Raw genomic sequence first — 24,490 nt, forward strand, 5'->3', positions numbered from 1 at the left:
GAAGTTAAGCGTGCTTGCGCGAGAGTAGTACTAGGATGGGTGACCTCCTGGGAAGTCCTCGTGTTGCATTCCTTTTATAATTATTTTTTGCGCCTTGTGACAAACATGTCGCACGTGCGCGATATATATTAATCCCGTTATATTATGTTTGACGTTTGCGATATGTTTAAGCTCGATGCTCATTGCTCGCGCGTCTTGGGGCGGCTTTGTGGCGCGAAGAGCGCGTTCTGAAAGGGGTGGAAAAAACTCGTGTTGCTGCGGTATGGAGGGAGGGGTGGAAACCGTGGAAAACTCGTCTCCGTGATTGAGCGGGAGAGTAAGTAGTATAGGACATTATCCATTGTTAGGGAACGGTTGTAATGGTAGTGAGAATATAGAATCGTCTTTGGAGCGGACCTGGGAGTGGCAAGCATAAGGGACGAAGACGGGGAAACATGTCGGATGCGATCATACCAGCACTAAAGCACCGGATCCCATCAGAACTCCGAAGTTAAGCATGCTTGGGCGAGAGTAGTACTAGGATGGGTGACCTCCTGGGAAGTCCTCGTGTTGCATTCCTTTTATAATTATTTTTTGCGCCTTGTGACAAACATGTCGCACGTGCGCGATATATATTAATCCCGTTATATTATGTTTGACGTTTGCGATATGTTTAAGCTCGATGCTGATTGCTCGCGCGTCTTGGGGCGGCTTTGTGGCGCGAAGAGCGCGTTCTGAAAGGGGTGGAAAAAACTCGTGTTGCTACGGTATGGAGGGAGGGGTGGAAACCGTGGAAAACTCGTCTCCGTGATTGAGCGGGAGAGTAAGTAGTATAGGACATTATCCATTGTTAGGGAACGGTTGTAATGGTAGTGAGAATGTAGAATCGTCTTTGGAGCGGACCTGGGAGTGGCAAGCATAAGGGACGAAGACGGGGAAACATGTCGGATGCGATCATACCAGCACCAAAGCACCGGATCCCATCAGAACTCCGAAGTTAAGCGTGCTTGGGCGAGAGTAGTACTAGGATGGGTGACCTCCTGGGAAGTCCTCGTGTTGCATTCCTTTTATAATTATTTTTTGCGCCTTGTGACAAACATGTCGCACGTGCGCGATATATATTAATCCCGTTATATTATGTTTGACGTTTGCGATATGTTTAAGCTCGATGCTCATTGCTCGCGCGTCTTGGGGCGGCTTTGTGGCGCGAAGAGCGCGTTCTGAAAGGGGTGGAAAAAACTCGTGTTGCTGCGGTATGGAGGGAGGGGTGGAAACCGTGGAAAACTCGTCTCCGTGATTGAGCGGGAGAGTAAGTAGTATAGGACATTATCCATTGTTAGGGAACGGTTGTAATGGTAGTGAGAATGTAGAATCGTCTTTGCAGCGGACCTGGAAGTGGCAAGCATAAGGGACGAAGACGGGGAAACATGTCGGATGCGATCATACCAGCACTAAAGCACCGGATCCCATCAGAACTCCGAAGTTAAGCGTGCTTGGGCGAGAGTAGTACTAGGATGGGTGACCACCTGGGAAGTCCTCGTGTTGCATTCCTTTTATAATTATTTTTTGCGCCTTGTGACAAACATGTCGCACGTGCGCGATATATATTAATCCCGTTATATTATGTTTGACGTTTGCGATATGTTTAAGCTCGATGCTCATTGCTCGCGCGTCTTGGGGCGGCTTTGTGGCGCGAAGAGCGCGTTCTGAAAGGGGTGGAAAAAACTCGTGTTGCTGCGGTATGGAGGGAGGGGTGGAAACCGTGGAAAACTCGTCTCCGTGATTGAGCGGGAGAGTAAGTAGTATAGGACATTATCCATTGTTAGGGAACGGTTGTAATGGTAGTGAGAATGTAGAATCGTCTTTGGAGCGGACCTGGGAGTGGCAAGCATAAGGGACGAAGACGGGGAAGCATGTCGGATGCGATCATACCAGCACTAAAGCACCGGATCCCATTAGAACTCCGAAGTTAAGCGTGCTTGGGCGAGAGTAGTACTAGGATGGGTGACCTCCTGGGAAGTCCTCGTGTTGCATTCCTTTTATAATTATTTTTTGCGCCTTGTGACAAACATGTCGCACGTGCGCGATATATATTAATCCCGTTATATTATGTTTGACGTTTGCGATATGTTTAAGCTCGATGCTCGTTGCTCGCGCGTCTTGGGGCGGCTTTGTGGCGCGAAGAGCGCGTTCTGAAAGGGGTGGAAAAAACTCGTGTTGCTGCGGTATGGAGGGAGGGGTGGAAACCGTGGAAAACTCGTCTCCGTGATTGAGCGGGAGAGTAAGTAGTATAGGACATTACCCATTGTTAGGGAACGGTTGTAATGGTAGTGAGAATGTAGAATCGTCTTTGGAGCGGACCTGGGAGTGGCCAGCATAAGGGACGAAGACGGGGAAACATGTCGGATGCGATCATACCACCACTAAAGCACCGGATCCCATCAGAACTCCGAAGTTAAGCGTGCTTGGGCGAGAGTAGTACTAGGATGGGTGACCACCTGGGAAGTCCTCGTGTTGCATTCCTTTTATAATTATTTTTTGCGCCTTGTGACAAACATGTCGCACGTGCGCGATGTATATTAATCCCGTTATATTATGTTTGACGTTTGCGATATGTTTAAGCTCGATGCTCATTGCTCGCGCGTCTTGGGGCGGCTTTGTGGCGCGAAGAGCGCGTTCTGAAAGGGGTGGAAAAAACTCGTGTTGCTGCGGTATGGAGGGAGGGGTGGAAACCGTGGAAAACTCGTCTCCGTGATTGAGCGGGAGAGTAAGTAGTATAGGACATTATCCATTGTTAGGGAACGGTTGTAATGGTAGTGAGAATGTAGAATCGTCTTTGGAGCGGACCTGGGAGTGGCAAGCATAAGGGACGAAGACGGGGAAACATGTCAGATGCGATCATACCAGCACTAAAGCACCGGATCCCATCAGAACTCCGAAGTTAAGCGTGCTTGGGCGAGAGTAGTACTAGGATGGGTGACCTCCTGGGAAGTCCTCGTGTTGCATTCCTTTTATAATTATTTTTTGCGCCTTGTGACAAACATGTCGCACGTGCGCGATATATATTAATCCCGTTATATTATGTTTGACGTTTGCGATATGTTTAAGCTCGATGCTCATTGCTCGCGCGTCTTGGGGCGGCTTTGTGGCGCGAAGAGCGCGTTCTGAAAGGGGTGGAAAAAACTCGTGTTGCTGCGGTATGGAGGGAGGTGTGGAAACCGTGGAAAACTCGTCTCCGTGATTGAGCGGGAGAGTAAGTAGTATAGGACATTACCCATTGTTAGGGAACGGTTGTAATGGTAGTGAGAATGTAGAATCGTCTTTGGAGCGGACCTGGGAGTGGCCAGCATAAGGGACGAAGACGGGGAAACATGTCGGATGCGATCATACCAGCACTAAAGCACCGGATCCCATCAGAACTCCGAAGTTAAGCGTGCTTGGGCGAGAGTAGTACTAGGATGGGTGACCTCCTGGGAAGTCCTCGTGTTGCATTCCTTTTACAATTATTTTTTGCGCCTTGTGACAAACATGTCGCACGTGCGCGATGTATATTAATCCAGTTATATTATGTTTGACGTTTGCGATATGTTTAAGCTCGATGCTCATTGCTCGCGCGTCTTGGGGCGGCTTTGTGGCGCGAAGAGCGCGTTCTGAAAGGGGTGGAAAAAACTCGTGTTGCTGCGGTATGGAGGGAGGGGTGGAAACCGTGGAAAACTCGTCTCCGTGATTGAGCGGGAGAGTAAGTAGTATAGGACATTATCCATTGTTAGGGAAGGGTTGTAATGGTAGTGAGAATGTAGAATCGTCTTTGGAGCGGACCTGGGAGTGGCAAGCATAAGGGACGAAGACGGGGAAACATGTCAGATGCGATCATACCAGCACTAAAGCACCGGATCCCATCAGAACTCCGAAGTTAAGCGTGCTTGGGCGAGAGTAGTACTAGGATGGGTGACCTCCTGGGAAGTCCTCGTGTTGCATTCCTTTTATAATTATTTTTTGCGCCTTGTGACAAACATGTCGCACGTGCGCGATATATATTAATCCCGTTATATTATGTTTGACGTTTGCGATATGTTTAAGCTCGATGCTCATTGCTCGCGCGTCTTGGGGCGGCTTTGTGGCGCGAAGAGCGCGTTCTGAAAGGGGTGGAAAAAACTCGTGTTGCTGCGGTATGGAGGGAGGGGTGGAAACCGTGGAAAACTCGTCTCCGTGATTGAGCGGGAGAGTAAGTAGTATAGGACATTACCCATTGTTAGGGAACGGTTGTAATGGTAGTGAGAATGTAGAATCGTCTTTGGAGCGGACCTGGGAGTGGCCAGCATAAGGGACGAAGACGGGGAAACATGTCGGATGCGATCATACCAGCACTAAAAGCACCGGATCCCATGAGAACTCCAAAGTTAAGCGTGCTTGCGCGAGAGTAGTACTAGGATGGGTGACCTCCTGGGAAGTCCTCGTGTTGCATTCCTTTTACAATTATTTTTTGCGCCTTGTGACAAACATGTCGCACGTGCGCGATATATATTAATCCCGTTATATTATGTTTGACGTTTGCGATATGTTTAAGCTCGATGCTCATTGCTCGCGCGTCTTGGGGCGGCTTTGTGGCGCGAAGAGCGCGTTCTGAAGGGGTGGAAAAAACTCGTGTTGCTGCGGTATGGAGGGAGGGGTGGAAACCGTGGAAAACTCGTCTCCGTGATTGAGCGGGAGAGTAAGTAGTATAGGACATTATCCATTGTTAGAGAACGGTTGTAATGGTAGAGAGAATGTAGAATCGTCTTTGGAGCGGACCTGGGAGTGGCAAGCATAAGGGACGAAGACGGGGAAACATGTCGGATGCGATCATACCAGCACTAAAGCACCGGATCCCATCAGAACTCCGAAGTTAAGCGTGCTTGGGCGAGAGTAGTACTAGGATGGGTGACCTCCTGGGAAGTCCTCGTGTTGCATTCCTTTTATAATTATTTTTTGCGCCTTGTGACAAACATGTCGCACGTGCGCGATATATATTAATCCCGTTATATTATGTTTGACGTTTGTGATATGTTTAAGCTCGATGCTCATTGCTCGCGCGTCTTGGGGCGGCTTTGTGGCGCGAAGAGCGCGTTCTGAAAGGGGTGGAAAAAACTCGTGTTGCTGCGGTATGGAGGGAGGGGTGGAAACCGTGGAAAACTCGTCTCCGTGATTGAGCGGGAGAGTAAGTAGTATAGGACATTATCCATTGTTAGGGAACGGTTGTAATGGTAGTGAGAATGTAGAATCGTCTTTGGAGCGGACCTGGGAGTGGCAAGCATAAGGGACGAAGACGGGGAAACATGTCGGATGCGATCATACCAGCACTAAAGCACCGGATCCCATCAGAACTCCCAAGTTAAGCGTGCTTGGGCGAGAGTAGTACTAGGATGGGTAACCTCCTGGGAAGTCCTCGTGTTGCATTCCTTTTATAATTATTTTTTGCGCCTTGTGACAAACATGTCGCACGTGCGCGATATATATTAATCCCGTTATATTATGTTTGACGTTTGCGATATGTTTAAGCTCGATGCTCATTGCTCGCGCGTCTTGGGGCGGCTTTGTGGCGCGAAGAGCGCGTTCTGAAAGGGGTGGAAAAAACTCGTGTTGCTGCGGTATGGAGGGAGGGGTGGAAACCGTGGAAAACTCGTCTCCGTGATTGAGCGGGAGAGTAAGTAGTATAGGACATTATCCATTGTTAGGGAACGGTTGTAATGATAGTGAGAATGTAGAATCGTCTTTGGAGCGGACCTGGGAGTGGCAAGCATAAGGGACGAAGACGGGGAAACATGTCGGATGCGATCATACCAGCACTAAAGCATCGGATCCCATCAGAACTCCGAAGTTAAGCGTGCTTGGGAGAGAGTAGTACTAGGATGGGTGACCTCCTGGGAAGTCCTCGTGTTGCATTCCTTTTATAATTATTTTTTGCGCCTTGTGACAAACATGTCGCACGTGCGCGATATATATTAATCCCGTTATATTATGTTTGACGTTTGCGATATGTTTAAGCTCGATGCTCATTGCTCGCGCGTCTTGGGGCGGCTTTGTGGCGCGAAGAGCGCGTTCTGAAAGGGGTGGAAAAAACTCGTGTTGCTGCGGTATGGAGGGAGGGGTGGAAACCGTGGAAAGCTCGTCTCCGTGATTGAGCGGGAGAGTAAGTAGTATAGGACATTATCCATTGTTAGGAAACGGTTGTAATGGTAGTGAGAATGTAGAATCGTCTTTGGAGCGGACCTGGGAGTGGCAAGCATAAGGGACGAAGACGGGGAAACATGTCGGATGCGATCATACCAGCACTAAAGCACCGGATCCCATCAGAACTCCGAAGTTAAGCGTGCTTGGGCGAGAGTAGTACTAGGATGGGTGACCTCCTGGGAAGTCCTCGTGTTGCATTCCTTTTATAATTATTTTTTGTGTCTTGTGACAAACATGTCGCACGTGCGCGATATATATTAATCCCGTTATATTATGTTTGACGTTTGCGATATGTTTAAGCTCGATGCTCATTGCTCGCGCGTCTTGGGCCGGCTTTGTGGCGCGAAGAGCGCGTTCTGAAAGGGGTGGAAAAAACTCGTGTTGCTGCGGTATGGAGGGAGGGGTGGAAACCGTGGAAAACTCGTCTCCGTGATTGAGCGGGAGAGTAAGTAGTATAGGACATTATCCATTGTTAGGGAACGGTTGTAATGGTAGTGAGAATGTAGAATCGTCTTTGGAGCGGACCTGGGAGTGGCAAGCATAAGGGACGAAGACGGGGAAACATGTCGGATGCGATCATACCAGCACTAAAGCACCGGATCCCATCAGAACTCCGAAGTTAAGCGTGCTTGGGCGAGAGTAGTACTAGGATGGGTGACCTCCCAGTCCTCGTGTTGCATTCCTTTTATAATTATTTTTTGCGCCTTGTGACAAACATGTCGCACGTGCGCGATATATATTAATCCCGTTATATTATGTTTGACGTTTGTGATATGTTTAAGCTCGATGCTCATTGCTCGCGCGTCTTGGGGCGGCTTTGTGGCGCGAAGAGCGCGTTCTGAAAGGGGTGGAAAAAACTCGTGTTGCTGCGGTATGGAGGGAGGGGTGGAAACCGTGGAAAACTCGTCTCCGTGATTGAGCGGGAGAGTAAGTAGTATAGGACATTATCCATTGTTAGGGAACGGTTGTAATGGCAGTGAGAATGTAGAATCGTCTTTGGAGCGGACCTGGGAGTGGCAAGCATAAGGGACGAAGACGGGGAAACATGTGGGGTGCGATCATACCAGCACTAAAGCACCGGATCCCATCAGAACTCCGAAGTTAAGCGTGCTTGGGCGAGAGTAGTACTAGGATGGGTGACCTCCTGGGAAGTCCTCGTGTTGCATTCCTTTTATAATTATTTTTTGCGCCTTGTGACAAACATGTCGCATGTGCGCGATATATATTAATCCCATTATATTATGTTTGACGTTTGCGATATGTTTAAGCTCGATGCTCATTGCTCGCGCGTCTTGGGGCGGCTTTGTGGCGCGAAGAGCGCGTTCTGAAAGGGGTGGAAAAAACTCGTGTTGCTGCGGTATGGAGGGAGGGGTGGAAACCGTGAAAAACTCGTCTCCGTGATTGAGCGGGAGAGTAAGTAGTATAGGACATTATCCATTGTTAGGGAACGGTTGTAATGATAGTGAGAATGTAGAATCGTCTTTGGAGCGGAGCTGGGAGTGGCAAGCATAAGGAACGAAGACGGGGAAACATGTCGGATGCGATCATACCAGCACTAAAGCACCGGATCCCATCAGAACTCCGAAGTTAACCGTGCTTGGGCGAGAGTAGTACTAGGATGGGTGACCTCCTGGGAAGTCCTCGTGTTGCATTCCTTTTATAATTAGTTTTTGCGCCTTGTGACAAACATGTCGCACGTGCGCGATATATATTAATCCCGTTATATTATGTTTGACGTTTGCGATATGTTTAAGCTCGATGCTCATTGCTCGCGCGTCTTGGGGCGGCTTTGTGGCGCGAAGAGCGCGTTCTGAAAGGGGTGGAAAAAACTCGTGTTGCTGCGGTATGGAGGGAGGGGTGGAAACCGTGGAAAACTTGTCTCCGTGATTGAGCGGGAGAGTAAGTAGTATAGGACATTATCCATTGTTAGGGAACGGTTGTAATGGTAGTGAGAATGTAGAATCGTCTTTGGAGCGGACCTGGGAGTGGCAAGCATAAGGGACGAAGACGGGGAAACATGTCGGATGCGATCATACCAGCACTAAAGCACCGGATCCCATCAGAACTCCGAAGTTAAGCGTGCTTGGGAGAGAGTAGTACTAGGATGGGTGACCTCCTGGGAAGTCCTCGTGTTGCATTCCTTTTATAATTATTTTTTGCGCCTTGTGACAAACATGTCGCACGTGCGCGATATATATTAATCCCGTTATATTATGTTTGACGTTTGCGATATGTTTAAGCTCGATGCTCATTGCTCGCGCGTCTTGGGGCGGCTTTGTGGCGCGAAGAGCGCGTTCTGAAAGGGGTGGAAAAAACTCGTGTTGCTGCGGTATGGAGGGAGGGGTGGAAACCGTGGAAAACTCGTCTCCGTGATTGAGCGGGAGAGTAAGTAGTATAGGACATTATCCATTGTTAGGGAACGGTTGTAATGGTAGTGAGAATGTAGAATCGTCTTTGGAGCGGACCTGGGAGTGGCAAGCATAAGGGACGAAGACGGGGAAACATGTCGTATGCGATCATACCAGCACTAAAGCACCGGATCCCATCAGAACTCCGAAGTTAAGCGTGCTTGGGCGAGAGTAGTACTAGGATGGGTGACCTCCTGGGAAGTCCTCGTGTTGCATTCCTTTTATAATTATTTTTTGCGCCTTGTGACAAACATGTCGCACGTGCGCGATATATATTAATCCCGTTATATTATGTTTGACGTTTGCGATATGTTTAAGCTCGATGCTCATTGCTCGCGCGTCTTGGGGCGGCTTTGTGGCGCGAAGAGCGCGTTCTGAAAGGGGTGGAAAAAACTCGTGTTGCTGCGGTATGGAGGGAGGGGTGGAAACCGTGGAAAACTCGTCTCCGTGATTGAGCGGGAGAGTAAGTAGTATAGGACATTATCCATTGTTAGGGAACGGTTGTAATGGTAGTGAGAATGTAGAATCGTCTTTGGAGCGGACCTGGGAGTGGCAAGCATAAGCGACGAAGACGGGGAAACATGTCGGATGCGATCATACCAGCACTAAAGCACCGGATCCCATCAGAACTCCGAAGTTAAGCGTGCTTGGGCGAGAGTAGTACTAGGATGGGTGACCTCCTGGGAAGTCCTCGTGTTGCATTCCTTTTATAATTATTTTTTGCGCCTTGTGACAAACATGTCGCACGTGCGCGATATATATTAATCACGTTATATTATGTTTGACGTTTGCGATATGTTTAAGCTCGATGCTCATTGCTCGCGCGTCTTGGGGCGGCTTTGTGGCGCGAAGAGCGCGTTCTGAAAGGGGTGGAAAAAACTCGTGTTGCTGCGGTATGGAGGGAGGGGTGGAAACCGTGGAAAACTCGTCTCCGTGATTGAGCGGGAGAGTAAGTAGTATAGGACATTATCCATTGTTAGGGAACGGTTGTAATGGTAGTGAGAATGTAGAATCGTCTTTGGAGCGGACCTGGGAGTGGCAAGCATAAGGGACGAAGACGGGGAAACATGTCGGATGCGATCATACCAGCACTAAAGCACCGGATCCCATCAAAACTCCGAAGTTAAGCGTGCTTGGGCGAGAGTAGTACTAGGATGGGTGACCTCCTAGGAAGTCCTCGTGTTGCATTCCTTTTATAATTATTTTTTGCGCCTTGTGACAAACATGTCGCACGTGCGCGATATATATTAATCCCGTTATATTATGTTTGACGTTTGCGATATGTTTAAGCTCGATGCTCATTGCTCGCGCGTCTTGGGGCGGCTTTGTGGCGCGAAGAGCGCGTTCTGAAAGGGGTGGAAAAAACTCGTGTTGCTGCGGTATGGAGGGAGGGGTGGAAACCGTGGAAAACTCGTCTCCGTGATTGAGCGGGAGAGTAAGTAGTATAGGACATTATCCATTGTTAGGAAACGGTTGTAATGGTAGTGAGAATGTAGAATCGTCTTTGGAGCGGACCTGGGAGTGGCAAGCATAAGGGACGAAGACGGGGAAACATGTCGGATGCGATCATACCAGCACTAAAGCACTGGATCCCATCAGAACTCCGAAGTTAAGCGTGCTTGGGTGAGAGTAGTACTAGGATGGGTGACCTCCTGGGAAGTCCTCGTGTTGCATTCCTTTTATAATTATTTTTTGTGCCTTGTGACAAACATGTCGCACGTGCGCGATATATATTAATCCCGTTATATTATGTTTGACGTTTGCGATATGTTTAAGCTCGATGCTCATTGCTCGCGCGTCTTGGGCCGGCTTTGTGGCGCGAAGAGCGCATTCTGAAAGGGGTGGAAAAAACTCGTGTTGCTGCGGTATGGAGGGAGGGGTGGAAACCGTGGAAAACTCGTCTCCGTGATTGAGCGGGAGAGTAAGTAGTATAGGACATTATCCATTGTTAGGGAACGGTTGTAATGGTAGTGAGAATGTAGAATCGTCTTTGGAGCGGACCTGGGAGTGGCAAGCATAAGGGACGAAGACGGGGAAACATGTCGGATGCGATCATACCCGCACTAAAGCACCGGATCCCATCAGAACTCCGAAGTTAAGCGTGCTTGGGCGAGAGTAGTACTAGGATGGGTGACCTCCCAGTCCTCGTGTTGCATTCCTTTTACAATTATTTTTTGCGCCTTGTGACAAACATGTCGCACGTGCGCGATATATATTAATCCCGTTATATTATGTTTGACGTTTGCGATATGTTTTAGCTCGATGCTCATTGCTCGCGCGTCTTGGGGCGGCTTTGCGGCGCGAAGAGCGCGTTCTGAAAGGGGTGGAAAAAACTCGTGTTGCTGCGGTATGGAGGGAGGGGTGGAAACCGTGGAAAACTCGTCTCCGTGATTGAGCGGGAGAGTAAGTAGTATAGGACATTATCCATTGTTAGGGAACGGTTGTAATGGTAGTGAGAATGTAGAATCGTCTTTGGAGCGGACCTGGGAGTGGCAAGCATAAGGGACGAAGACGGGGAAACATGTCGTATGCGATCATACCAGCACTAAAGCATCGGATCCCATCAGAACTCCGAAGTTAAGCGTGCTTGGGCGAGAGTAGTACTATGATGGGTGACCTCCTGGGAAGTCCTCGTGTTGCATTCCTTTTATAATTATTTTTTGCGCCTTGTGACAAACATGTCGCACGTGCGCGATATATATTAATCCCGTTATATTATGTTTGACGTTTGCGATATGTTTAAGCTCGATGCTCATTGCTCGCGCGTCTTGGGGCGGCTTTGTGGCGCGAAGAGCGCGTTCTGAAAGGGGTGGAAAAACTCGTGTTGCTGCGGTATGGAGGGAGGGGTGGAAACCGTGGAAAACTCGTCTCCGTGATTGAGCGGGAGAGTAAGTAGTATAGGACATTATCCATTGTTAGGGAACGGTTGTAATGGTAGTGAGAATGTAGAATCGTCTTTGGAGCGGACCTGGGAGTGGCAAGCATAAGGGACGAAGACGGGGAAACATGTCGGATGCGATCATACCAGCACTAAAGCACCGGATCCCATCAGAACTCCGAAGTTAAGCGTGCTTGGGCGAGAGTAGTACTAGGATGGGTGACCTTCTGGGAAGTCCTCGTGTTGCATTCCTTTTATAATTTTTTTTCCACCCCTTTTATAATTATTTTTTGCGCCTTGTGACAAACATGTCGCACGTGCGTGATATATATTAATCCCGTTATATTATGTTTGACGTTTGCGATATGTCTAAGCTCGATGCTCATTGCTCGCGCGTCTTGGGGCCGCTTTGTGGCGCGAAGAGCGCGTTCTGAAAGGGGTGGAAAAAACTCGTGTTGCTGCGGTATGGAGGGAGGGGTGGAAACCATGGAAAACTCGTCTCCGTGATTGAGCGGGAGAGTAAGTAGTATAGGACATTATCCATTGTTAGGGAACGGTTGTAATGGTAGTGAGAATGTAGAATCGTCTTTGGAGCGGACCTGGGAGTGGCAAGCATAAGGGACGAAGACGGGGAAACATGTCGGATGCGATCATACCAGCACTAAAGCACCGGATCCCATCAGAACTCCGAAGTTAAGCGTGCTTGGGCGAGAGTAGTACTAGGATGGGTGACCTCCTGGGAAGTCCTCGTGTTGCATTCCTTTTATAATTATTTTTTGCGCCTTGTGACAAACATGTCGCACGTGGGCGATATATATTAATCCCGTTATATTATGTTTGACGTTTGCGATATGTTTAAGCTCGATGCTCATTGCTCGCGCGTCTTGGGGCGGCTTTGTGGCGCGAAGAGCGCGTTCTGAAAGGGGTGGAAAAAACTCGTGTTGCTGCGGTATGGAGGGAGGGGTGGAAACCGTGGAAAACTCGTCTCCGTGATTGAGCGGGAGAGTAAGTAGTATAGGACATTATCCATTGTTAGGGAACGGTTGTAATGGTAGTGAGAATGTAGAATCGTCTTTGGAGCGGACCTGGGAGTGGCAAGCATAAGGGACGAAGACGGGGAAACATGTCGGATGCGATCATACCAGCACTAAAGCACCGGATCCCATCAGAACTCCGAAGTTAAGCGTGCTTGTGCGAGAGTAGTACTAGGATGGGTGACCTCCTGGGAAGTCCTCGTGTTGCATTCCTTTTATAATTTTTTTTCCACCCCTTTTATAATTATTTTTTGCGCCTTGTGACAAACATGTCGCACGTGCGCGATATATATTAATCCCGTTATATTATGTTTGACGTTTGCGATATGTCTAAGCTCGATGCTCATTGCTCGCGCGTCTTGGGGCGGCTTTGTGGCGCGAAGAGCGCGTTCTGAAAGGGGTGGAAAAAACTCGTGTTGCTGCGGTATGGAGGGAGGGGTGGAAACCGTGGAAAACTCGTCTCCGTGATTGAGCGGGAGAGTAAGTAGTATAGGACATTATCCATTGTTAGGGAACGGTTGTAATGGTAGTGAGAATGTAGAATCGTCTTTGGAGCGGACCTGGGAGTGGCAAGCATAAGGGACGAAGACGGGGAAACACGTCGGATGCGATCATACCAGCACTAAAGCACCGGATCCCATCAGAACTCCGAAGTTAAGCGTGCTTCGGCGAGAGTAGTACTAGGATGGGTGACCTCCCAGTCCTCGTGTTGCATTCCTTTTATAATTATTTTTTGCGCCTTGTGACAAACATGTCGCACGTGCGCGATATATATTAATCCCGTTATATTATGTTTGACGTTTGCGATATGTTTAAGCTCGATGCTCATTGCTCGCGCGTCTTGGGGCGGCTTTGTGGCGCGAAGAGCACGTTCTGAAAGGGGTGGAAAAAACTCGTGTTGCTACGGTATGGAGGGAGGGGTGGAAACCGTGGAAAACTCGTCTCCGTGATTGAGCGGGAGAGTAAGTAGTATAGGACATTATCCATTGTTAGGGAACGGTTGTAATGGTAGTGAGAATGTAGAATCGTCTTTGGAGCGGACCTGGGAGTGGCAAGCATAAGGGACGAAGACGGGGAAACATGTCGGGTGCGATCATACCAGCACTAAAGCACCGGATCCCATCAGAACTCCGAAGTTAAGCGTGCTTGGGCGAGAGTAGTACTAGGATGGGTGACCTCCTGGGAAGTCCTCGTGTTGCATTCCTTTTATAATTATTTTTTGCGCCTTGTGACAAACATGTCGCATGTGCGCGATATATATTAATCCCGTTATATTATGTTTGACGTTTGCGATATGTTTAAGCTCGATGCTCATTGCTCGCGCGTCTTGGGGCGGCTTTGTGGCGCGAAGAGCGCGTTCTGAAAGGGGTGGAAAAAACTCGTGTTGCTGCGGTATGGAGGGAGGGGTGGAAACCGTGAAAAACTCGTCTCCGTGATTGAGCGGGAGAGTAAGTAGTATAGGACATTATCCATTGTTAGGGAACGGTTGTAATGATAGTGAGAATGTAGAATCGTCTTTGGAGCGGACCTGGGAGTGGCAAGCATAAGGGACGAAGACGGGGAAACATGTCGGATGCGATCATACCAGCACTAAAGCACCGGATCCCATCAGAACTCCGAAGTTAACCGTGCTTGGCCGAGAGTAGTACTAGGATGGGTGACCTCCTGGGAAGTCCTCGTGTTGCATTCCTTTTATAATTAGTTTTTGCGCCTTGTGACAAACATGTCGCACGTGCGCGATATATATTAATCCCGTTATATTATGTTTGACGTTTGCGATATGTTTAAGCTCGATGCTCATTGCTCGCGCGTCTTGGGGCGGCTTTGTGGCGCGAAGAGCGCGTTCTGAAAGGGGTGGAAAAAACTCGTGTTGCTGCGGTATGGAGGGAGGGGTGGAAACCGTGGAAAACTCGTCTCCGTGATTGAGCGGGAGAGTAAGTAGTATAGGACATTATCCATTGTTATGGAACGGTTGTAACGGTAGTGAGAATGTAGAATCGTCTTTGGAGCGGACCTGGGAGTGGCAAGCATAAGGGACGAAGACGGGGAAACATGTCGGATGCGATCATACCAGCACTAAAGCACCGGATCCCATCAGAACTCCGAAGTTAAGCGTGCTTGGGAGAGAGTAGTACTAGGATGGGTGACCTCCTGGGAAGTCCTCGTGTTGCATTCCTTTTATAATTATTTTTTGCGCCTTGTGACAAACATGTCGCACGTGCGCGATATATATTAATCCCGTTATATTATGTTTGACGTTTGCGATATGTTTAAGCTCGATGCTCATTGCTCGCGCGTCTTGGGGCGGCTTTGTGGCGCGAAGAGCGCGTTCTGAAAGGGGTGGAAAAAACTCGTGTTGCTGCGGTATGGAGGGAGGGGTGGAAACCGTGGAAAACTCGTCTCCGTGATTGAGCGGGAGAGTAAGTAGTATAGGACATTATCCATTGTTAGGAAACGGTTGTAATGGTAGTGAGAATGTAGAATCGTCTTTGGAGCGGACCTGGGAGTGGCAAGCATAAGGGACGAAGACGGGGAAACATGTCGGATGCGATCATACCAGCACTAAAGCACCGGATCCCATCAGAACTCCGAAGTTAAGCGTGCTTGGGCGAGAGTAGTACTAGGATGGGTGACCTCCTGGGAAGTCCTCGTGTTGCATTCCTTTTATAATTATTTTTTGTGCCTTGTGACAAACATGTCGCACGTGCGCGATATATATTAATCCCGTTATATTATGTTTGACGTTTGCGATATGTTTAAGCTCGATGCTCATTGCTCGCGCGTCTTGGGGCGGCTTTGTGGCGTGAAGAGCGCGTTCTGAAAGGGGTGGAAAAAACTCGTGTTGCTGCGGTATGGAGGGAGGGGTGGAAACCGTGGAAAACTCGTCTCCGTGATTGAGCGGGAGAGTAAGTAGTATAGGACATTATCCATTGTTAGGGAACGGTTGTAATGGTAGTGAGAATGTAGAATCGTCTTTGGAGCGGACCTGGGAGTGGCAAGCATAAGGGACGAAGACAGGGAAACATGTCGGATGCGATCATACCAGCACTAAAGCACCGGATCCCATCAGAACTCCGAAGTTAAGCGTGCTTGGGCGAGAGTAGTACTAGGATGGGTGACCTCCCAGTCCTCGTGTTGCATTCCTTTTATAATTATTTTTTGCGCCTTGTGACAAACATGTCGCACGTGCGCGATATATATTAATCCCGTTATATTATGTTTGACGTTTGCGATATGTTTAAGCTCGATGCTCATTGCTCGCGCGTCTTGGGGCGGCTTTGTGGCGCGAAGAGCGCGTTCTGAAAGGGGTGAAAAAAACTCGTGTTGCTGCGGTATGGAGGGAGGGGTGAAAACCGTGGAAAACTCGTCTCCGTGATTGAGCGGGAGAGTAAGTAGTATAGGACATTATCCATTGTTAGGGAATGGTTGTAATGGTAGTGAGAATGTAGAATCGTCTTTGGAGCGGACCTGGGAGTGGCAAGCATAAGGGACGAAGACGGGGAAACATGTCGGATGCGATCATACCAGCACTAAAGCATCGGATCCCATCAGAACTCCGAAGTTAAGCGTGCTTGGGCGAGAGTAGTACTATGATGGGTGACCTCCTGGGAAGTCCTCGTGTTGCATTCCTTTTATAATTATTTTTTGCGCCTTGTGACAAACATGTCGCACGTGCGCGATATATATTAATCCCGTTATATTATGTTTGACGTTTGCGATATGTTTAAGCTCGATGCTCATTGCTCGCGCGTCTTGGGGCGGCTTTGTGGCGCGAAGAGCGCGTTCTGAAAGGGGTGGAAAAAACTCGTGTTGCTGCGGTATGGAGGGAGGGGTGGAAACCGTGGAAAACTCGTCTCCGTGATTGAGCGGGAGAGTAAGTAGTATAGGACATTATCCATTGTTAGGGAACGGTTGTAATGGTAGTGAGAATGTAGAATCGTCTTTGGAGCGGACCTGGGAGTGGCAAGCATAAGGGACGAAGACGGGGAAACATGTCGGATGCGATCATACCAGCACTAAAGCACCGGATCCCATCAGAACTCCGAAGTTAATTGTGCTTGGGCGAGAGTAGTACAAGGATGGGTGACCTCCTGGGAAGTCCTCGTGTTGCATTCCTTTTATAATTATTTTTTGCGCCTTGTGACAAACATGTCGCACGTGCGCGATATATATTAATCCCGTTATATTATGTTTGACGTTTGCGATATGTTTAAGCTCGATGCTCATTGCTCACGCGTCTTGGGGCGGCTTTGTGGCGCGAAGAGCGTGTTCTGAAAGGGGTGGAAAAAACTCGTGTTGCTGCGGTATGGAGGGAGGGGTGGAAACCGTGGAAAACTCGTCTCCGTGATTGAGCGGGAGATTAAGTAGTATAGGACATTATCCATTGTTAGGGAACGGTTGTAATGGTAGTGAGAATGTAGAATCGTCTTTGGAGCGGACCTGGGAGTGGCAAGCATAAGGGACGAAGACGGGGAAACATGTCGGATGCGATCATACCAGCACTAAAGCACCGGATCCCATCAGAACTCCGAAGTTAAGCGTGCTTGGGCGAGAGTAGTACTAGGATGGGTGACCTCCTGGGAAGTCCTCGTGTTGCATTCCTTTTATAATTATTTTTTGCGCCTTGTGACAAACATGTCGCACGTGCGCGATATATATTAATCCCGTTATATTATGTTTGACGTTTGCGATATGTTTAAGCTCGATGCTCATTGCTCGCGCGTCTTGGGGCGCCTTTTTGGCGCGAAGAGCGCGTTCTGAAAGGGGTGGAAAAAACTCGTGTTGCTGCGGTATGGAGGGAGGGGTGGAAACCGTGGAAAACTCGTCTCCGTGATTGAGCGGGAGAGTAAGTAGTATAGGACATTATCCATTGTTAGGGAACGGTTGTAATGGTAGTGAGAATGTAGAATCGTCTTTGGAGCGGACCTGGGAGTGGCAAGCATAAGGGACGAAGACGGGGAAACATGTCGGATGCGATCATACCAGCGCTAAAGCACCGGATCCCATCAGAACTCCGAAGTTAAGCGTGCTTGGGCGAGAGTAGTACTAGGATGGGTGACCTCCTGGGAAGTCCTCGTGTTGCATTCCTTTTATAATTATTTTTTGCGCCTTGTGACAAACATGTCGCACGTGCGCGATATATATTAATCCCGTTATATTATGTTTGACGTTTGCGATATGTTTAAGCTCGATGCTCATTGCTCGCGCGTCTTGGGGCGGCTTTGTGGCGCGAAGAGCGCGTTCTGAAAGGGGTGGAAAAAACTCGTGTTGCTGCGGTATGGAGGGAGGGGTGGAAACCGTGGAAAACTCGTCTCCGTGATTGAGCGGGAGAGTAAGTAGTATAGGACATTATCCATTGTTAGGGAACGGTTGTAATGGTAGTGAGAATGTAGAATCGTCTTTGAAGCGGACCTGGGAGTGGCAAGCATAAGGGACGAAGACGGGGAAGATGCGATCATACCAGCACTAAAGCACCGGATCCCATCAGAACTCCGAAGTTAAGCGTGCTTGGGCGAGAGTAGTACTAGGATGGGTGACCTCCTGGGAAGTCCTCGTGTTGCATTCCTTTTATAATTATTTTTTGCGCCTTGTGACAAACATGTCGCACGTGCGCGATATATATTAATCCCGTTATATTATGTCGCACGTGCGATATGTTTAAGCTCGATGCTCATTGCTCGCGCGTCTTGGGGCGGCTTTGTGGCGCGAAGAGCGCGTTCTGAAAGGGGTGGAAAAAACTTGTGTTGCTGCGGTATGGAGGGAGGGGTGGAAACCGTGGAAAACTCGTCTCCGTGATTGAGCGGGAGAGTAAGTAGTATAGGACATTATCCATTGTTAGGGAACGGTTGTAATGGTAGTGAGAATGTAGAATCGTCTTTGGAGCGGACCTGGGAGTGGCAAGCATAAGGGACGAAGACGGGGAAACATGTCGGATGCGATCATACCAGCACTAAAGCACCGGATCCCATCAGAACTTCGAAGTTAAGCGTGCTTGGGCGAGAGTAGTACTAGGATGGGTGACCTCCTGGGAAGTCCTCGTGTTGCATTCCTTTTATAATTATTTTTTGCGCCTTGTGACAAACATGTCGCACGTGCGCGATATATATTAATCCCGTTATATTATGTTTGACGTTTGCGATATGTTTAAGCTCGATGTTCATTGCTCGCGCGTCTTGGGGCGGCTTTGTGGCGCGAAGAGCGCGTTCTGAAAGGGGTGGAAAAAACTCGTGTTGCTGCGGTATGGAGGGAGGGGTGGAAACCGTGGAAAACTCGTCTCCGTGATTGAGCGGGAGAGTAAGTAGTATAGGACATTATCCATTGTTAGGGAACGGTTGTAATGGTAGTGAGAATGTAGAATCGTCTTTGGAGCGGACCTGGGAGTGGCAAGCATAAGGGACGAAGACGGGGAAACATGTCGGATGCGATCATACCAGCACTAAAGCACCGGATCCCATCAAAACTCCGAAGTTAAGCGTGCTTGGGCGAGAGTAGTACTAGGATGGGTGACCTCCTAGGAAGTCCTCGTGTTGCATTCCTTTTATAATTATTTTTTGCGCCTTGTGACAAACATGTCGCACGTGCGCGATATATATTAATCCCGTTATATTATGTTTGACGTTTGCGATATGTTTAAGCTCGATGCTCATTGCTCGCGCGTCTTGGGGCGGCTTTGTGGCGCGAAGAGCGCGTTCTGAAAGGGGTGGAAAAAACTCGTGTTGCTGCGGTATGGAGGGAGGGGTGGAAACCGTGGAAAACTCGTCTCCGTGATTGAGCGGGAGAGTAAGTAGTAAAGGACATTATCCATTGTTAGGGAACGGTTGTAATGGTAGTGAGAATGTAGAATCGTCTTTGGAGCGGACCTGGGAGTGGCAAGCATAAGGGACGAAGACGGGGAAACATGTCGGATGCGATCATACCAGCACTAAAGCACCGGATCCCATTAGAACTCCGAAGTTAAGCGTGCTTGGGCGAGAGTAGTACTAGGATGGGTGACCTCCTGGGAAGTCCTCGTGTTGCATTCCTTTTATAATTATTTTTTGCGCCTTGTGACAAACATGTCGCACGTGCGCGATATATATTAATCTCGTTATATTATGTTTGAAGTTTGCGATATGTTTAAGCTCGATGCTCATTGCTCGCGCGTCTTGGGGCGGCTTTGTGGCGCGAAGAGCGCGTTCTGAAAGGGGTGGAAAAAACTCGTGTTGCTGCGGTATGGAGGGAGGGGTGGAAACCGTGGAAAACTCGTCTCCGTGATTGAGCGGGAGAGTAAGTAGTATAGGACATTATCCTTTGTTAGGGAACGGTTGTAATGGTAGTGAGAATGTAGAATCGTCTTTGGAGCGGACCTGGGAGTGGCAAGCATAAGGGACGAAGACGGGGAAACATGTCGGTTTGCGATCATACCAGCACTAAAGCACCGGATCCCATCAGAACTCCGAAGTTAAGCGTGCTTGGGCGAGAGTAGTACTAGGATGGGTGACCTCCTGGGAAGTCCTCGTGTTGCATTCCTTTTATAATTATTTTTTGCGCCTTGTGACAAACATGTCGCACGTGCGCGATATATATTAATCCCGTTATATTATGTTTGACGTTTGCGATATGTTTAAGCTCGATGCTCATTGCTCGCGCGTCTTGGGGCGCCTTTTTGGCGCGAAGAGCGTGTTCTGAAAGGGGTGGAAAAAACTCGTGTTGCTGCGGTATGGAGGGAGGGGTGGAAACCGTGGAAAACTCGTCTCCGTGATTGAGCGGGAGAGTAAGTAGTATAGGACATTATCCATTGTTAGGGAACGGTTGTAATGGTAGTGAGAATGCAGAATCGTCTTTGGAGCGGACCTGGGAGTGGCAAGCATAAGGGACGAAGACGGGGAAACATGTCGGATGCGATCATACCAGCACTAAAGCACCGGATCCCATCAGAACTCCGAAGTTAAGCGTGCTTGGGCGAGAGTAGTACTAGGATGGGTGACCTCCTGGGAAGTCCTCGTGTTGCATTCCTTTTATAATTATTTTTTGCGCCTTGTGACAAACATGTCGCACGTGCGCGATATATATTAATCCCGTTATATTATGTTTGACGTTTGCGATATGTTTAAGCTCGATGCTCATTGCTCGCGCGTCTTGGGGCGGCTTTGTGGCGCGAAGAGCGCGTTCTGAAAGGGGTGGAAAAAACTCGTGTTGCTGCGGTATGGAGGGGTGGAAACCGTGGAAAACTCGTCTCCGTGATTGAGCGGGAGAGTAAGTAGTATAGGACATTATCCATTGTTAGGGAACGGTTGTAATGGTAGTGAGAATGTAGAATCGTCTTTGGAGCGGACCTGGGAGTGGCAAGCATAAGGGACGAAGACGGGGAAACATGTCGGATGCGATCATACCAGCACTAAAGCACCGGATCCCATCAGAACTTCGAAGTTAAGCGTGCTTGGGCGAGAGTAGTACTAGGATGGGTGACCTCCTGGGAAGTCCTCGTGTTGCATTCCTTTTATAATTATTTTTTGCGCCTTGTGACAAACATGTCTCACGTGCGCGATATATATTAATCCCGTTATATTATGTTTGACGTTTGCGATATGTTTAAGCTCGATGTTCATTGCTCGCGCGTCTTGGGGCGGCTTTGTGGCGCGAAGAGCGCGTTCTGAAAGGGGTGGAAAAAACTCGTGTTGCTGCGGTATGGAGGGAGGGGTGGAAACCGTGGAAAACTCGTCTCCGTGATTGAGCGGGAGAGTAAGTAGTATAGGACATTATCCATTGTTAGGGAACGGTTGTAATGGTAGTGAGAATGTAGAATCGTCTTTGGAGCGGACCTGGGAGTGGCAAGCATAAGGGACGAAGACGAGGAAACATGTTGGATGCGATCATACCAGCACTAAAGCACCGGATCCCATCAGAACTCCGAAGTTAAGCGTGCTTGGGCGAGAGTAGTACTAGGATGGGTGACCTCCTGGGAAGTCCTCGTGTTGCATTCCTTTTATAATTATTTTTTGCGCCTTGTGACAAACATGTCGCACGTGCGCGATATATATTAATCCCGTTATATTATGTTTGACGTTTGCGATATGTTTAAGCTCGATGCTCATTGCTCGCGCGTCTTGGGGCGGCTTTGTGGCGCGAAGAGCGCGTTCTGAAAGGGGTGGAAAAAACTCGTGTTGCTGCGGTATGGAGGGAGGGGTGGAAACCGTGGAAAACTCGTCTCCGTGATTGAGCGGGAGAGTAAGTAGTAAAGGACATTATCCATTGTTAGGGAACGGTTGTAATGGTAGTGAGAATGTAGAATCGTCTTTGGAGCGGACCTGGGAGTGGCAAGCATAAGGGACGAAGACGGGGAAACATGTCGGATGCGATCATACCAGCACTAAAGCACCGGATCCCATTAGAACTCCGAAGTTAAGCGTGCTTGGGCGAGAGTAGTACTAGGATGGCTGACCTCCTGGGAAGTCCTCGTGTTGCATTCCTTTTATAATTATTTTTTGCGCCTTGTGACAAACAGGTCGCACGTGCGCGATATATATTAATCCCGTTATATTATGTTTGACGTTTGCGATATGTTTAAGCTCGATGCTCATTGCTCGCGCGTCTTGGGGCGGCTTTGTGGCGCGAAGAGCGCGTTCTGAAAGGGGTGGAAAAAACTCGTGTTGCTGCGGTATGGAGGGAGGGGTGGAAACCGTGGAAAACTCGTCTCCGTGATTGAGCGGGAGAGTAAGTAGTATAGGACATTATCCATTGTTAGGGAACGGTTGTAATGGTAGTGAGAATGTAGAATCGTCTTTGGAGCGGACCTGGGAGTGGCAAGCATAAGGGACGAAGACGGGGAAACATGTCGGATGCGATCATACCAGCACTAAAGCACCGGATCCCATCAGAACTCCGAAGTTAAGCGTGCTTGGGCGAGAGTAGTACTAGGATGGGTGACCTCCTGGGAAGTCCTCGTGTTGCATTCCTTTTATAATTATTTTTTGCGCCTTGTGAGAAACATGTCGCACGTGCGCGATATATATTAATCCCGTTATATTATATTTGACGTTTGCGATATGTTTAAGCTCGATGCTCATTGCTCGTGCGTCTTGGGGCGGCTTTGTGGCGCGAAGAGCGCGTTCTGAAAGGGGTGGAAAAAACTCGTGTTGCTGCGGTATGGAGGGAGGGGTGGAAACCGTGGAAAACTCGTCTCCGTGATTGAGCGGGAGAGTAAGTAGTATAGGACATTATCCATTGTTAGGGAACGGTTGTAATGGTAGTGAGAATGTAGAATCGTCTTTGGAGCGGACCTGGGAGTGGCAAGCATAAGGGACGAAGACGGGGAAACATGTCGGATGCGATCATACCAGCACTAAAGCACCGGATCCCATCAGAACTTCGAAGTTAAGCGTGCTTGGGCGAGAGTAGTACTAGGATGGGTGACCTCCTGGGAAGTCCTCGTGTTGCATTCCTTTTATAATTATTTTTTGCGCCTTGTGACAAACATGTCGCACGTGCGCGATATATATTAATCCCGTTATATTATGTTTGACGTTTGCGATATGTTTAAGCTCGATGTTCATTGCTCGCGCGTCTTGGGGCGGCTTTGTGGCGCGAAGAGCGCGTTCTGAAAGGGGTGGAAAAAACTCGTGTTGCTGCGGTATGGAGGGAGGGGTGGAAACCGTGGAAAACTCGTCTCCGTGATTGAGCGGGAGAGTAAGTAGTATAGGACATTATCCATTGTTAGGGAACGGTTGTAATGGTAGTGAGAATGTAGAATCGTCTTTGGAGCGGACCTGGGAGTGGCAAGCATAAGGGACGAAGACGGGGAAACATGTCGGATGCGATCATACCAGCACTAAAGCACCGGATCCCATCAGAACTTCAAAGTTAAGCGTGCTTGGGCGAGAGTAGTACTAGGATGGGTGACCTCCTGGGAAGTCCTCGTGTTGCATTCCTTTTATAATTATTTTTTGCGCCTTGTGACAAACATGTCGCACGTGCGCGATATATATTAATCCCGTTATATTATGTTTGACGTTTGCGATATGTTTAAGCTCGATGCTCATTGCTCGCGCGTCTTGGGGCGCCTTTTTGGCGCGAAGAGCGCGTTCTGAAAGGGGTGGAAAAAACTCGTGTTGCTGCGGTATGGAGGGAGGGGTGGAAACCGTGGAAAACTCGTCTCCGTGATTGAGCGGGAGAGTAAGTAGTATAGGACATTATCCATTGTTAGGGAACGGTTGTAATGGTAGTGAGAATGCAGAATCGTCTTTGGAGCGGACCTGGGAGTGGCAAGCATAAGGGACGAAGACGGGGAAACATGTCGGATGCGATCATACCAGCACTAAAGCACCGGATCCCATCAGAACTCCGAAGTTAAGCGTGCTTGGGCGAGAGTAGTACTAGGATGGGTGACCTCCTGGGAAGTCCTCGTGTTGCATTCCTTTTATAATTATTTTTTGCGCCTTGTGACAAACATGTCGCACGTGCGCGATATATATTAATCCCGTTATATTATGTTTGACGTTTGCGATATGTTTAAGCTCGATGCTCATTGCTCGCGCGTCTTGGGGCGGCTTTGTGGCGCGAAGAGCGCGTTCTGAAAGGGGTGGAAAAAACTCGTGTTGCTGCGGTATGGAGGGGTGGAAACCGTGGAAAACTCGTCTCCGTGATTGAGCGGGAGAGTAAGTAGTATAGGACATTATCCATTGTTAGGGAACGGTTGTAATGGTAGTGAGAATGTAGAATCGTCTTTGGAGCGGACCTGGGAGTGGCAAGCATAAGGGACGAAGACGGGGAAACATGTCGGATGCGATCATACCAGCACTAAAGCACCGGATCCCATCAGAACTTCGAAGTTAAGCGTGCTTGGGCGAGAGTAGTACTAGGATGGGTGACCTCCTGGGAAGTCCTCGTGTTGCATTCCTTTTATAATTATTTTTTGCGCCTTGTGACAAACATGTCTCACGTGCGCGATATATATTAATCCCGTTATATTATGTTTGACGTTTGCGATATGTTTAAGCTCGATG

General features: G+C 48.8%; 50 non-coding genes across 50 annotated transcripts; all 50 read left to right on the top strand.

The window, feature by feature from the left end:
* The first annotated feature begins 439 nt into the window (after positions 1 to 439).
* LOC123174981 (5S ribosomal RNA) lies at positions 440 to 558 on the top strand. The gene has a single exon (XR_006487521.1). It is a non-coding gene; the product is annotated as a 5S ribosomal RNA (ribosomal RNA).
* Positions 559 to 925: 367 nt separating this feature from the next.
* Positions 926 to 1,044, top strand: LOC123174969 (5S ribosomal RNA). The gene has a single exon (XR_006487509.1). It is a non-coding gene; the product is annotated as a 5S ribosomal RNA (ribosomal RNA).
* Positions 1,045 to 1,411: 367 nt separating this feature from the next.
* LOC123174961 (5S ribosomal RNA) lies at positions 1,412 to 1,530 on the top strand. The gene has a single exon (XR_006487502.1). It is a non-coding gene; the product is annotated as a 5S ribosomal RNA (ribosomal RNA).
* Positions 1,531 to 1,897: 367 nt separating this feature from the next.
* LOC123174962 (5S ribosomal RNA) lies at positions 1,898 to 2,016 on the top strand. The gene has a single exon (XR_006487503.1). It is a non-coding gene; the product is annotated as a 5S ribosomal RNA (ribosomal RNA).
* A 367-nt stretch (positions 2,017 to 2,383) lies between these two features.
* Positions 2,384 to 2,502, top strand: LOC123174990 (5S ribosomal RNA). The gene has a single exon (XR_006487529.1). It is a non-coding gene; the product is annotated as a 5S ribosomal RNA (ribosomal RNA).
* Positions 2,503 to 2,869: 367 nt separating this feature from the next.
* LOC123174972 (5S ribosomal RNA) lies at positions 2,870 to 2,988 on the top strand. Its single transcript, XR_006487512.1, has one exon. It is a non-coding gene; the product is annotated as a 5S ribosomal RNA (ribosomal RNA).
* Positions 2,989 to 3,355: 367 nt separating this feature from the next.
* Positions 3,356 to 3,474, top strand: LOC123174954 (5S ribosomal RNA). The gene has a single exon (XR_006487495.1). It is a non-coding gene; the product is annotated as a 5S ribosomal RNA (ribosomal RNA).
* A 367-nt stretch (positions 3,475 to 3,841) lies between these two features.
* Positions 3,842 to 3,960, top strand: LOC123174973 (5S ribosomal RNA). Its single transcript, XR_006487513.1, has one exon. It is a non-coding gene; the product is annotated as a 5S ribosomal RNA (ribosomal RNA).
* Positions 3,961 to 4,327: 367 nt separating this feature from the next.
* LOC123175002 (5S ribosomal RNA) lies at positions 4,328 to 4,447 on the top strand. Its single transcript, XR_006487540.1, has one exon. It is a non-coding gene; the product is annotated as a 5S ribosomal RNA (ribosomal RNA).
* Positions 4,448 to 4,813: 366 nt separating this feature from the next.
* Positions 4,814 to 4,932, top strand: LOC123174965 (5S ribosomal RNA). Its single transcript, XR_006487506.1, has one exon. It is a non-coding gene; the product is annotated as a 5S ribosomal RNA (ribosomal RNA).
* Positions 4,933 to 5,299: 367 nt separating this feature from the next.
* LOC123174994 (5S ribosomal RNA) lies at positions 5,300 to 5,418 on the top strand. Its single transcript, XR_006487533.1, has one exon. It is a non-coding gene; the product is annotated as a 5S ribosomal RNA (ribosomal RNA).
* Positions 5,419 to 5,785: 367 nt separating this feature from the next.
* On the top strand, positions 5,786 to 5,904 carry LOC123174999 (5S ribosomal RNA). Its single transcript, XR_006487538.1, has one exon. It is a non-coding gene; the product is annotated as a 5S ribosomal RNA (ribosomal RNA).
* Positions 5,905 to 6,271: 367 nt separating this feature from the next.
* LOC123174977 (5S ribosomal RNA) lies at positions 6,272 to 6,390 on the top strand. The gene has a single exon (XR_006487517.1). It is a non-coding gene; the product is annotated as a 5S ribosomal RNA (ribosomal RNA).
* A 367-nt stretch (positions 6,391 to 6,757) lies between these two features.
* Positions 6,758 to 6,872, top strand: LOC123175003 (5S ribosomal RNA). The gene has a single exon (XR_006487541.1). It is a non-coding gene; the product is annotated as a 5S ribosomal RNA (ribosomal RNA).
* Positions 6,873 to 7,239: 367 nt separating this feature from the next.
* Positions 7,240 to 7,358, top strand: LOC123174970 (5S ribosomal RNA). Its single transcript, XR_006487510.1, has one exon. It is a non-coding gene; the product is annotated as a 5S ribosomal RNA (ribosomal RNA).
* Positions 7,359 to 7,725: 367 nt separating this feature from the next.
* On the top strand, positions 7,726 to 7,844 carry LOC123174975 (5S ribosomal RNA). Its single transcript, XR_006487515.1, has one exon. It is a non-coding gene; the product is annotated as a 5S ribosomal RNA (ribosomal RNA).
* A 367-nt stretch (positions 7,845 to 8,211) lies between these two features.
* Positions 8,212 to 8,330, top strand: LOC123174991 (5S ribosomal RNA). The gene has a single exon (XR_006487530.1). It is a non-coding gene; the product is annotated as a 5S ribosomal RNA (ribosomal RNA).
* A 367-nt stretch (positions 8,331 to 8,697) lies between these two features.
* Positions 8,698 to 8,816, top strand: LOC123174964 (5S ribosomal RNA). Its single transcript, XR_006487505.1, has one exon. It is a non-coding gene; the product is annotated as a 5S ribosomal RNA (ribosomal RNA).
* A 367-nt stretch (positions 8,817 to 9,183) lies between these two features.
* On the top strand, positions 9,184 to 9,302 carry LOC123174989 (5S ribosomal RNA). The gene has a single exon (XR_006487528.1). It is a non-coding gene; the product is annotated as a 5S ribosomal RNA (ribosomal RNA).
* Positions 9,303 to 9,669: 367 nt separating this feature from the next.
* LOC123174995 (5S ribosomal RNA) lies at positions 9,670 to 9,788 on the top strand. Its single transcript, XR_006487534.1, has one exon. It is a non-coding gene; the product is annotated as a 5S ribosomal RNA (ribosomal RNA).
* A 367-nt stretch (positions 9,789 to 10,155) lies between these two features.
* LOC123174987 (5S ribosomal RNA) lies at positions 10,156 to 10,274 on the top strand. The gene has a single exon (XR_006487526.1). It is a non-coding gene; the product is annotated as a 5S ribosomal RNA (ribosomal RNA).
* A 367-nt stretch (positions 10,275 to 10,641) lies between these two features.
* LOC123175005 (5S ribosomal RNA) lies at positions 10,642 to 10,756 on the top strand. The gene has a single exon (XR_006487543.1). It is a non-coding gene; the product is annotated as a 5S ribosomal RNA (ribosomal RNA).
* Positions 10,757 to 11,123: 367 nt separating this feature from the next.
* LOC123174986 (5S ribosomal RNA) lies at positions 11,124 to 11,242 on the top strand. The gene has a single exon (XR_006487525.1). It is a non-coding gene; the product is annotated as a 5S ribosomal RNA (ribosomal RNA).
* Positions 11,243 to 11,608: 366 nt separating this feature from the next.
* LOC123174966 (5S ribosomal RNA) lies at positions 11,609 to 11,727 on the top strand. Its single transcript, XR_006487507.1, has one exon. It is a non-coding gene; the product is annotated as a 5S ribosomal RNA (ribosomal RNA).
* A 390-nt stretch (positions 11,728 to 12,117) lies between these two features.
* Positions 12,118 to 12,236, top strand: LOC123175001 (5S ribosomal RNA). Its single transcript, XR_006487539.1, has one exon. It is a non-coding gene; the product is annotated as a 5S ribosomal RNA (ribosomal RNA).
* A 367-nt stretch (positions 12,237 to 12,603) lies between these two features.
* On the top strand, positions 12,604 to 12,722 carry LOC123174988 (5S ribosomal RNA). Its single transcript, XR_006487527.1, has one exon. It is a non-coding gene; the product is annotated as a 5S ribosomal RNA (ribosomal RNA).
* A 390-nt stretch (positions 12,723 to 13,112) lies between these two features.
* Positions 13,113 to 13,227, top strand: LOC123175006 (5S ribosomal RNA). The gene has a single exon (XR_006487544.1). It is a non-coding gene; the product is annotated as a 5S ribosomal RNA (ribosomal RNA).
* Positions 13,228 to 13,594: 367 nt separating this feature from the next.
* Positions 13,595 to 13,713, top strand: LOC123174971 (5S ribosomal RNA). The gene has a single exon (XR_006487511.1). It is a non-coding gene; the product is annotated as a 5S ribosomal RNA (ribosomal RNA).
* Positions 13,714 to 14,080: 367 nt separating this feature from the next.
* Positions 14,081 to 14,199, top strand: LOC123174997 (5S ribosomal RNA). Its single transcript, XR_006487536.1, has one exon. It is a non-coding gene; the product is annotated as a 5S ribosomal RNA (ribosomal RNA).
* A 367-nt stretch (positions 14,200 to 14,566) lies between these two features.
* Positions 14,567 to 14,685, top strand: LOC123174992 (5S ribosomal RNA). Its single transcript, XR_006487531.1, has one exon. It is a non-coding gene; the product is annotated as a 5S ribosomal RNA (ribosomal RNA).
* A 367-nt stretch (positions 14,686 to 15,052) lies between these two features.
* LOC123174955 (5S ribosomal RNA) lies at positions 15,053 to 15,171 on the top strand. Its single transcript, XR_006487496.1, has one exon. It is a non-coding gene; the product is annotated as a 5S ribosomal RNA (ribosomal RNA).
* A 367-nt stretch (positions 15,172 to 15,538) lies between these two features.
* Positions 15,539 to 15,653, top strand: LOC123175004 (5S ribosomal RNA). The gene has a single exon (XR_006487542.1). It is a non-coding gene; the product is annotated as a 5S ribosomal RNA (ribosomal RNA).
* Positions 15,654 to 16,020: 367 nt separating this feature from the next.
* On the top strand, positions 16,021 to 16,139 carry LOC123174983 (5S ribosomal RNA). Its single transcript, XR_006487523.1, has one exon. It is a non-coding gene; the product is annotated as a 5S ribosomal RNA (ribosomal RNA).
* Positions 16,140 to 16,506: 367 nt separating this feature from the next.
* On the top strand, positions 16,507 to 16,625 carry LOC123174998 (5S ribosomal RNA). The gene has a single exon (XR_006487537.1). It is a non-coding gene; the product is annotated as a 5S ribosomal RNA (ribosomal RNA).
* A 367-nt stretch (positions 16,626 to 16,992) lies between these two features.
* On the top strand, positions 16,993 to 17,111 carry LOC123174956 (5S ribosomal RNA). The gene has a single exon (XR_006487497.1). It is a non-coding gene; the product is annotated as a 5S ribosomal RNA (ribosomal RNA).
* A 367-nt stretch (positions 17,112 to 17,478) lies between these two features.
* On the top strand, positions 17,479 to 17,597 carry LOC123174967 (5S ribosomal RNA). The gene has a single exon (XR_006487508.1). It is a non-coding gene; the product is annotated as a 5S ribosomal RNA (ribosomal RNA).
* Positions 17,598 to 17,956: 359 nt separating this feature from the next.
* LOC123174974 (5S ribosomal RNA) lies at positions 17,957 to 18,075 on the top strand. The gene has a single exon (XR_006487514.1). It is a non-coding gene; the product is annotated as a 5S ribosomal RNA (ribosomal RNA).
* Positions 18,076 to 18,440: 365 nt separating this feature from the next.
* On the top strand, positions 18,441 to 18,559 carry LOC123174976 (5S ribosomal RNA). Its single transcript, XR_006487516.1, has one exon. It is a non-coding gene; the product is annotated as a 5S ribosomal RNA (ribosomal RNA).
* A 367-nt stretch (positions 18,560 to 18,926) lies between these two features.
* On the top strand, positions 18,927 to 19,045 carry LOC123174996 (5S ribosomal RNA). Its single transcript, XR_006487535.1, has one exon. It is a non-coding gene; the product is annotated as a 5S ribosomal RNA (ribosomal RNA).
* Positions 19,046 to 19,412: 367 nt separating this feature from the next.
* LOC123174963 (5S ribosomal RNA) lies at positions 19,413 to 19,531 on the top strand. Its single transcript, XR_006487504.1, has one exon. It is a non-coding gene; the product is annotated as a 5S ribosomal RNA (ribosomal RNA).
* Positions 19,532 to 19,899: 368 nt separating this feature from the next.
* LOC123174982 (5S ribosomal RNA) lies at positions 19,900 to 20,018 on the top strand. The gene has a single exon (XR_006487522.1). It is a non-coding gene; the product is annotated as a 5S ribosomal RNA (ribosomal RNA).
* Positions 20,019 to 20,385: 367 nt separating this feature from the next.
* On the top strand, positions 20,386 to 20,504 carry LOC123174957 (5S ribosomal RNA). The gene has a single exon (XR_006487498.1). It is a non-coding gene; the product is annotated as a 5S ribosomal RNA (ribosomal RNA).
* A 363-nt stretch (positions 20,505 to 20,867) lies between these two features.
* Positions 20,868 to 20,986, top strand: LOC123174978 (5S ribosomal RNA). Its single transcript, XR_006487518.1, has one exon. It is a non-coding gene; the product is annotated as a 5S ribosomal RNA (ribosomal RNA).
* A 367-nt stretch (positions 20,987 to 21,353) lies between these two features.
* LOC123174958 (5S ribosomal RNA) lies at positions 21,354 to 21,472 on the top strand. Its single transcript, XR_006487499.1, has one exon. It is a non-coding gene; the product is annotated as a 5S ribosomal RNA (ribosomal RNA).
* Positions 21,473 to 21,839: 367 nt separating this feature from the next.
* On the top strand, positions 21,840 to 21,958 carry LOC123174985 (5S ribosomal RNA). The gene has a single exon (XR_006487524.1). It is a non-coding gene; the product is annotated as a 5S ribosomal RNA (ribosomal RNA).
* A 367-nt stretch (positions 21,959 to 22,325) lies between these two features.
* On the top strand, positions 22,326 to 22,444 carry LOC123174959 (5S ribosomal RNA). The gene has a single exon (XR_006487500.1). It is a non-coding gene; the product is annotated as a 5S ribosomal RNA (ribosomal RNA).
* A 367-nt stretch (positions 22,445 to 22,811) lies between these two features.
* LOC123174979 (5S ribosomal RNA) lies at positions 22,812 to 22,930 on the top strand. The gene has a single exon (XR_006487519.1). It is a non-coding gene; the product is annotated as a 5S ribosomal RNA (ribosomal RNA).
* Positions 22,931 to 23,297: 367 nt separating this feature from the next.
* LOC123174993 (5S ribosomal RNA) lies at positions 23,298 to 23,416 on the top strand. The gene has a single exon (XR_006487532.1). It is a non-coding gene; the product is annotated as a 5S ribosomal RNA (ribosomal RNA).
* Positions 23,417 to 23,783: 367 nt separating this feature from the next.
* LOC123174960 (5S ribosomal RNA) lies at positions 23,784 to 23,902 on the top strand. The gene has a single exon (XR_006487501.1). It is a non-coding gene; the product is annotated as a 5S ribosomal RNA (ribosomal RNA).
* Positions 23,903 to 24,265: 363 nt separating this feature from the next.
* LOC123174980 (5S ribosomal RNA) lies at positions 24,266 to 24,384 on the top strand. The gene has a single exon (XR_006487520.1). It is a non-coding gene; the product is annotated as a 5S ribosomal RNA (ribosomal RNA).
* The last annotated feature ends 106 nt before the right edge of the window (positions 24,385 to 24,490 follow it).

The sequence above is a fragment of the Triticum aestivum genome, unplaced genomic scaffold (genome assembly GCF_018294505.1).
Source record: "Triticum aestivum cultivar Chinese Spring unplaced genomic scaffold, IWGSC CS RefSeq v2.1 scaffold18804, whole genome shotgun sequence".
NCBI classification, from domain to species: Eukaryota; Viridiplantae; Streptophyta; class Magnoliopsida; order Poales; family Poaceae; genus Triticum; species Triticum aestivum.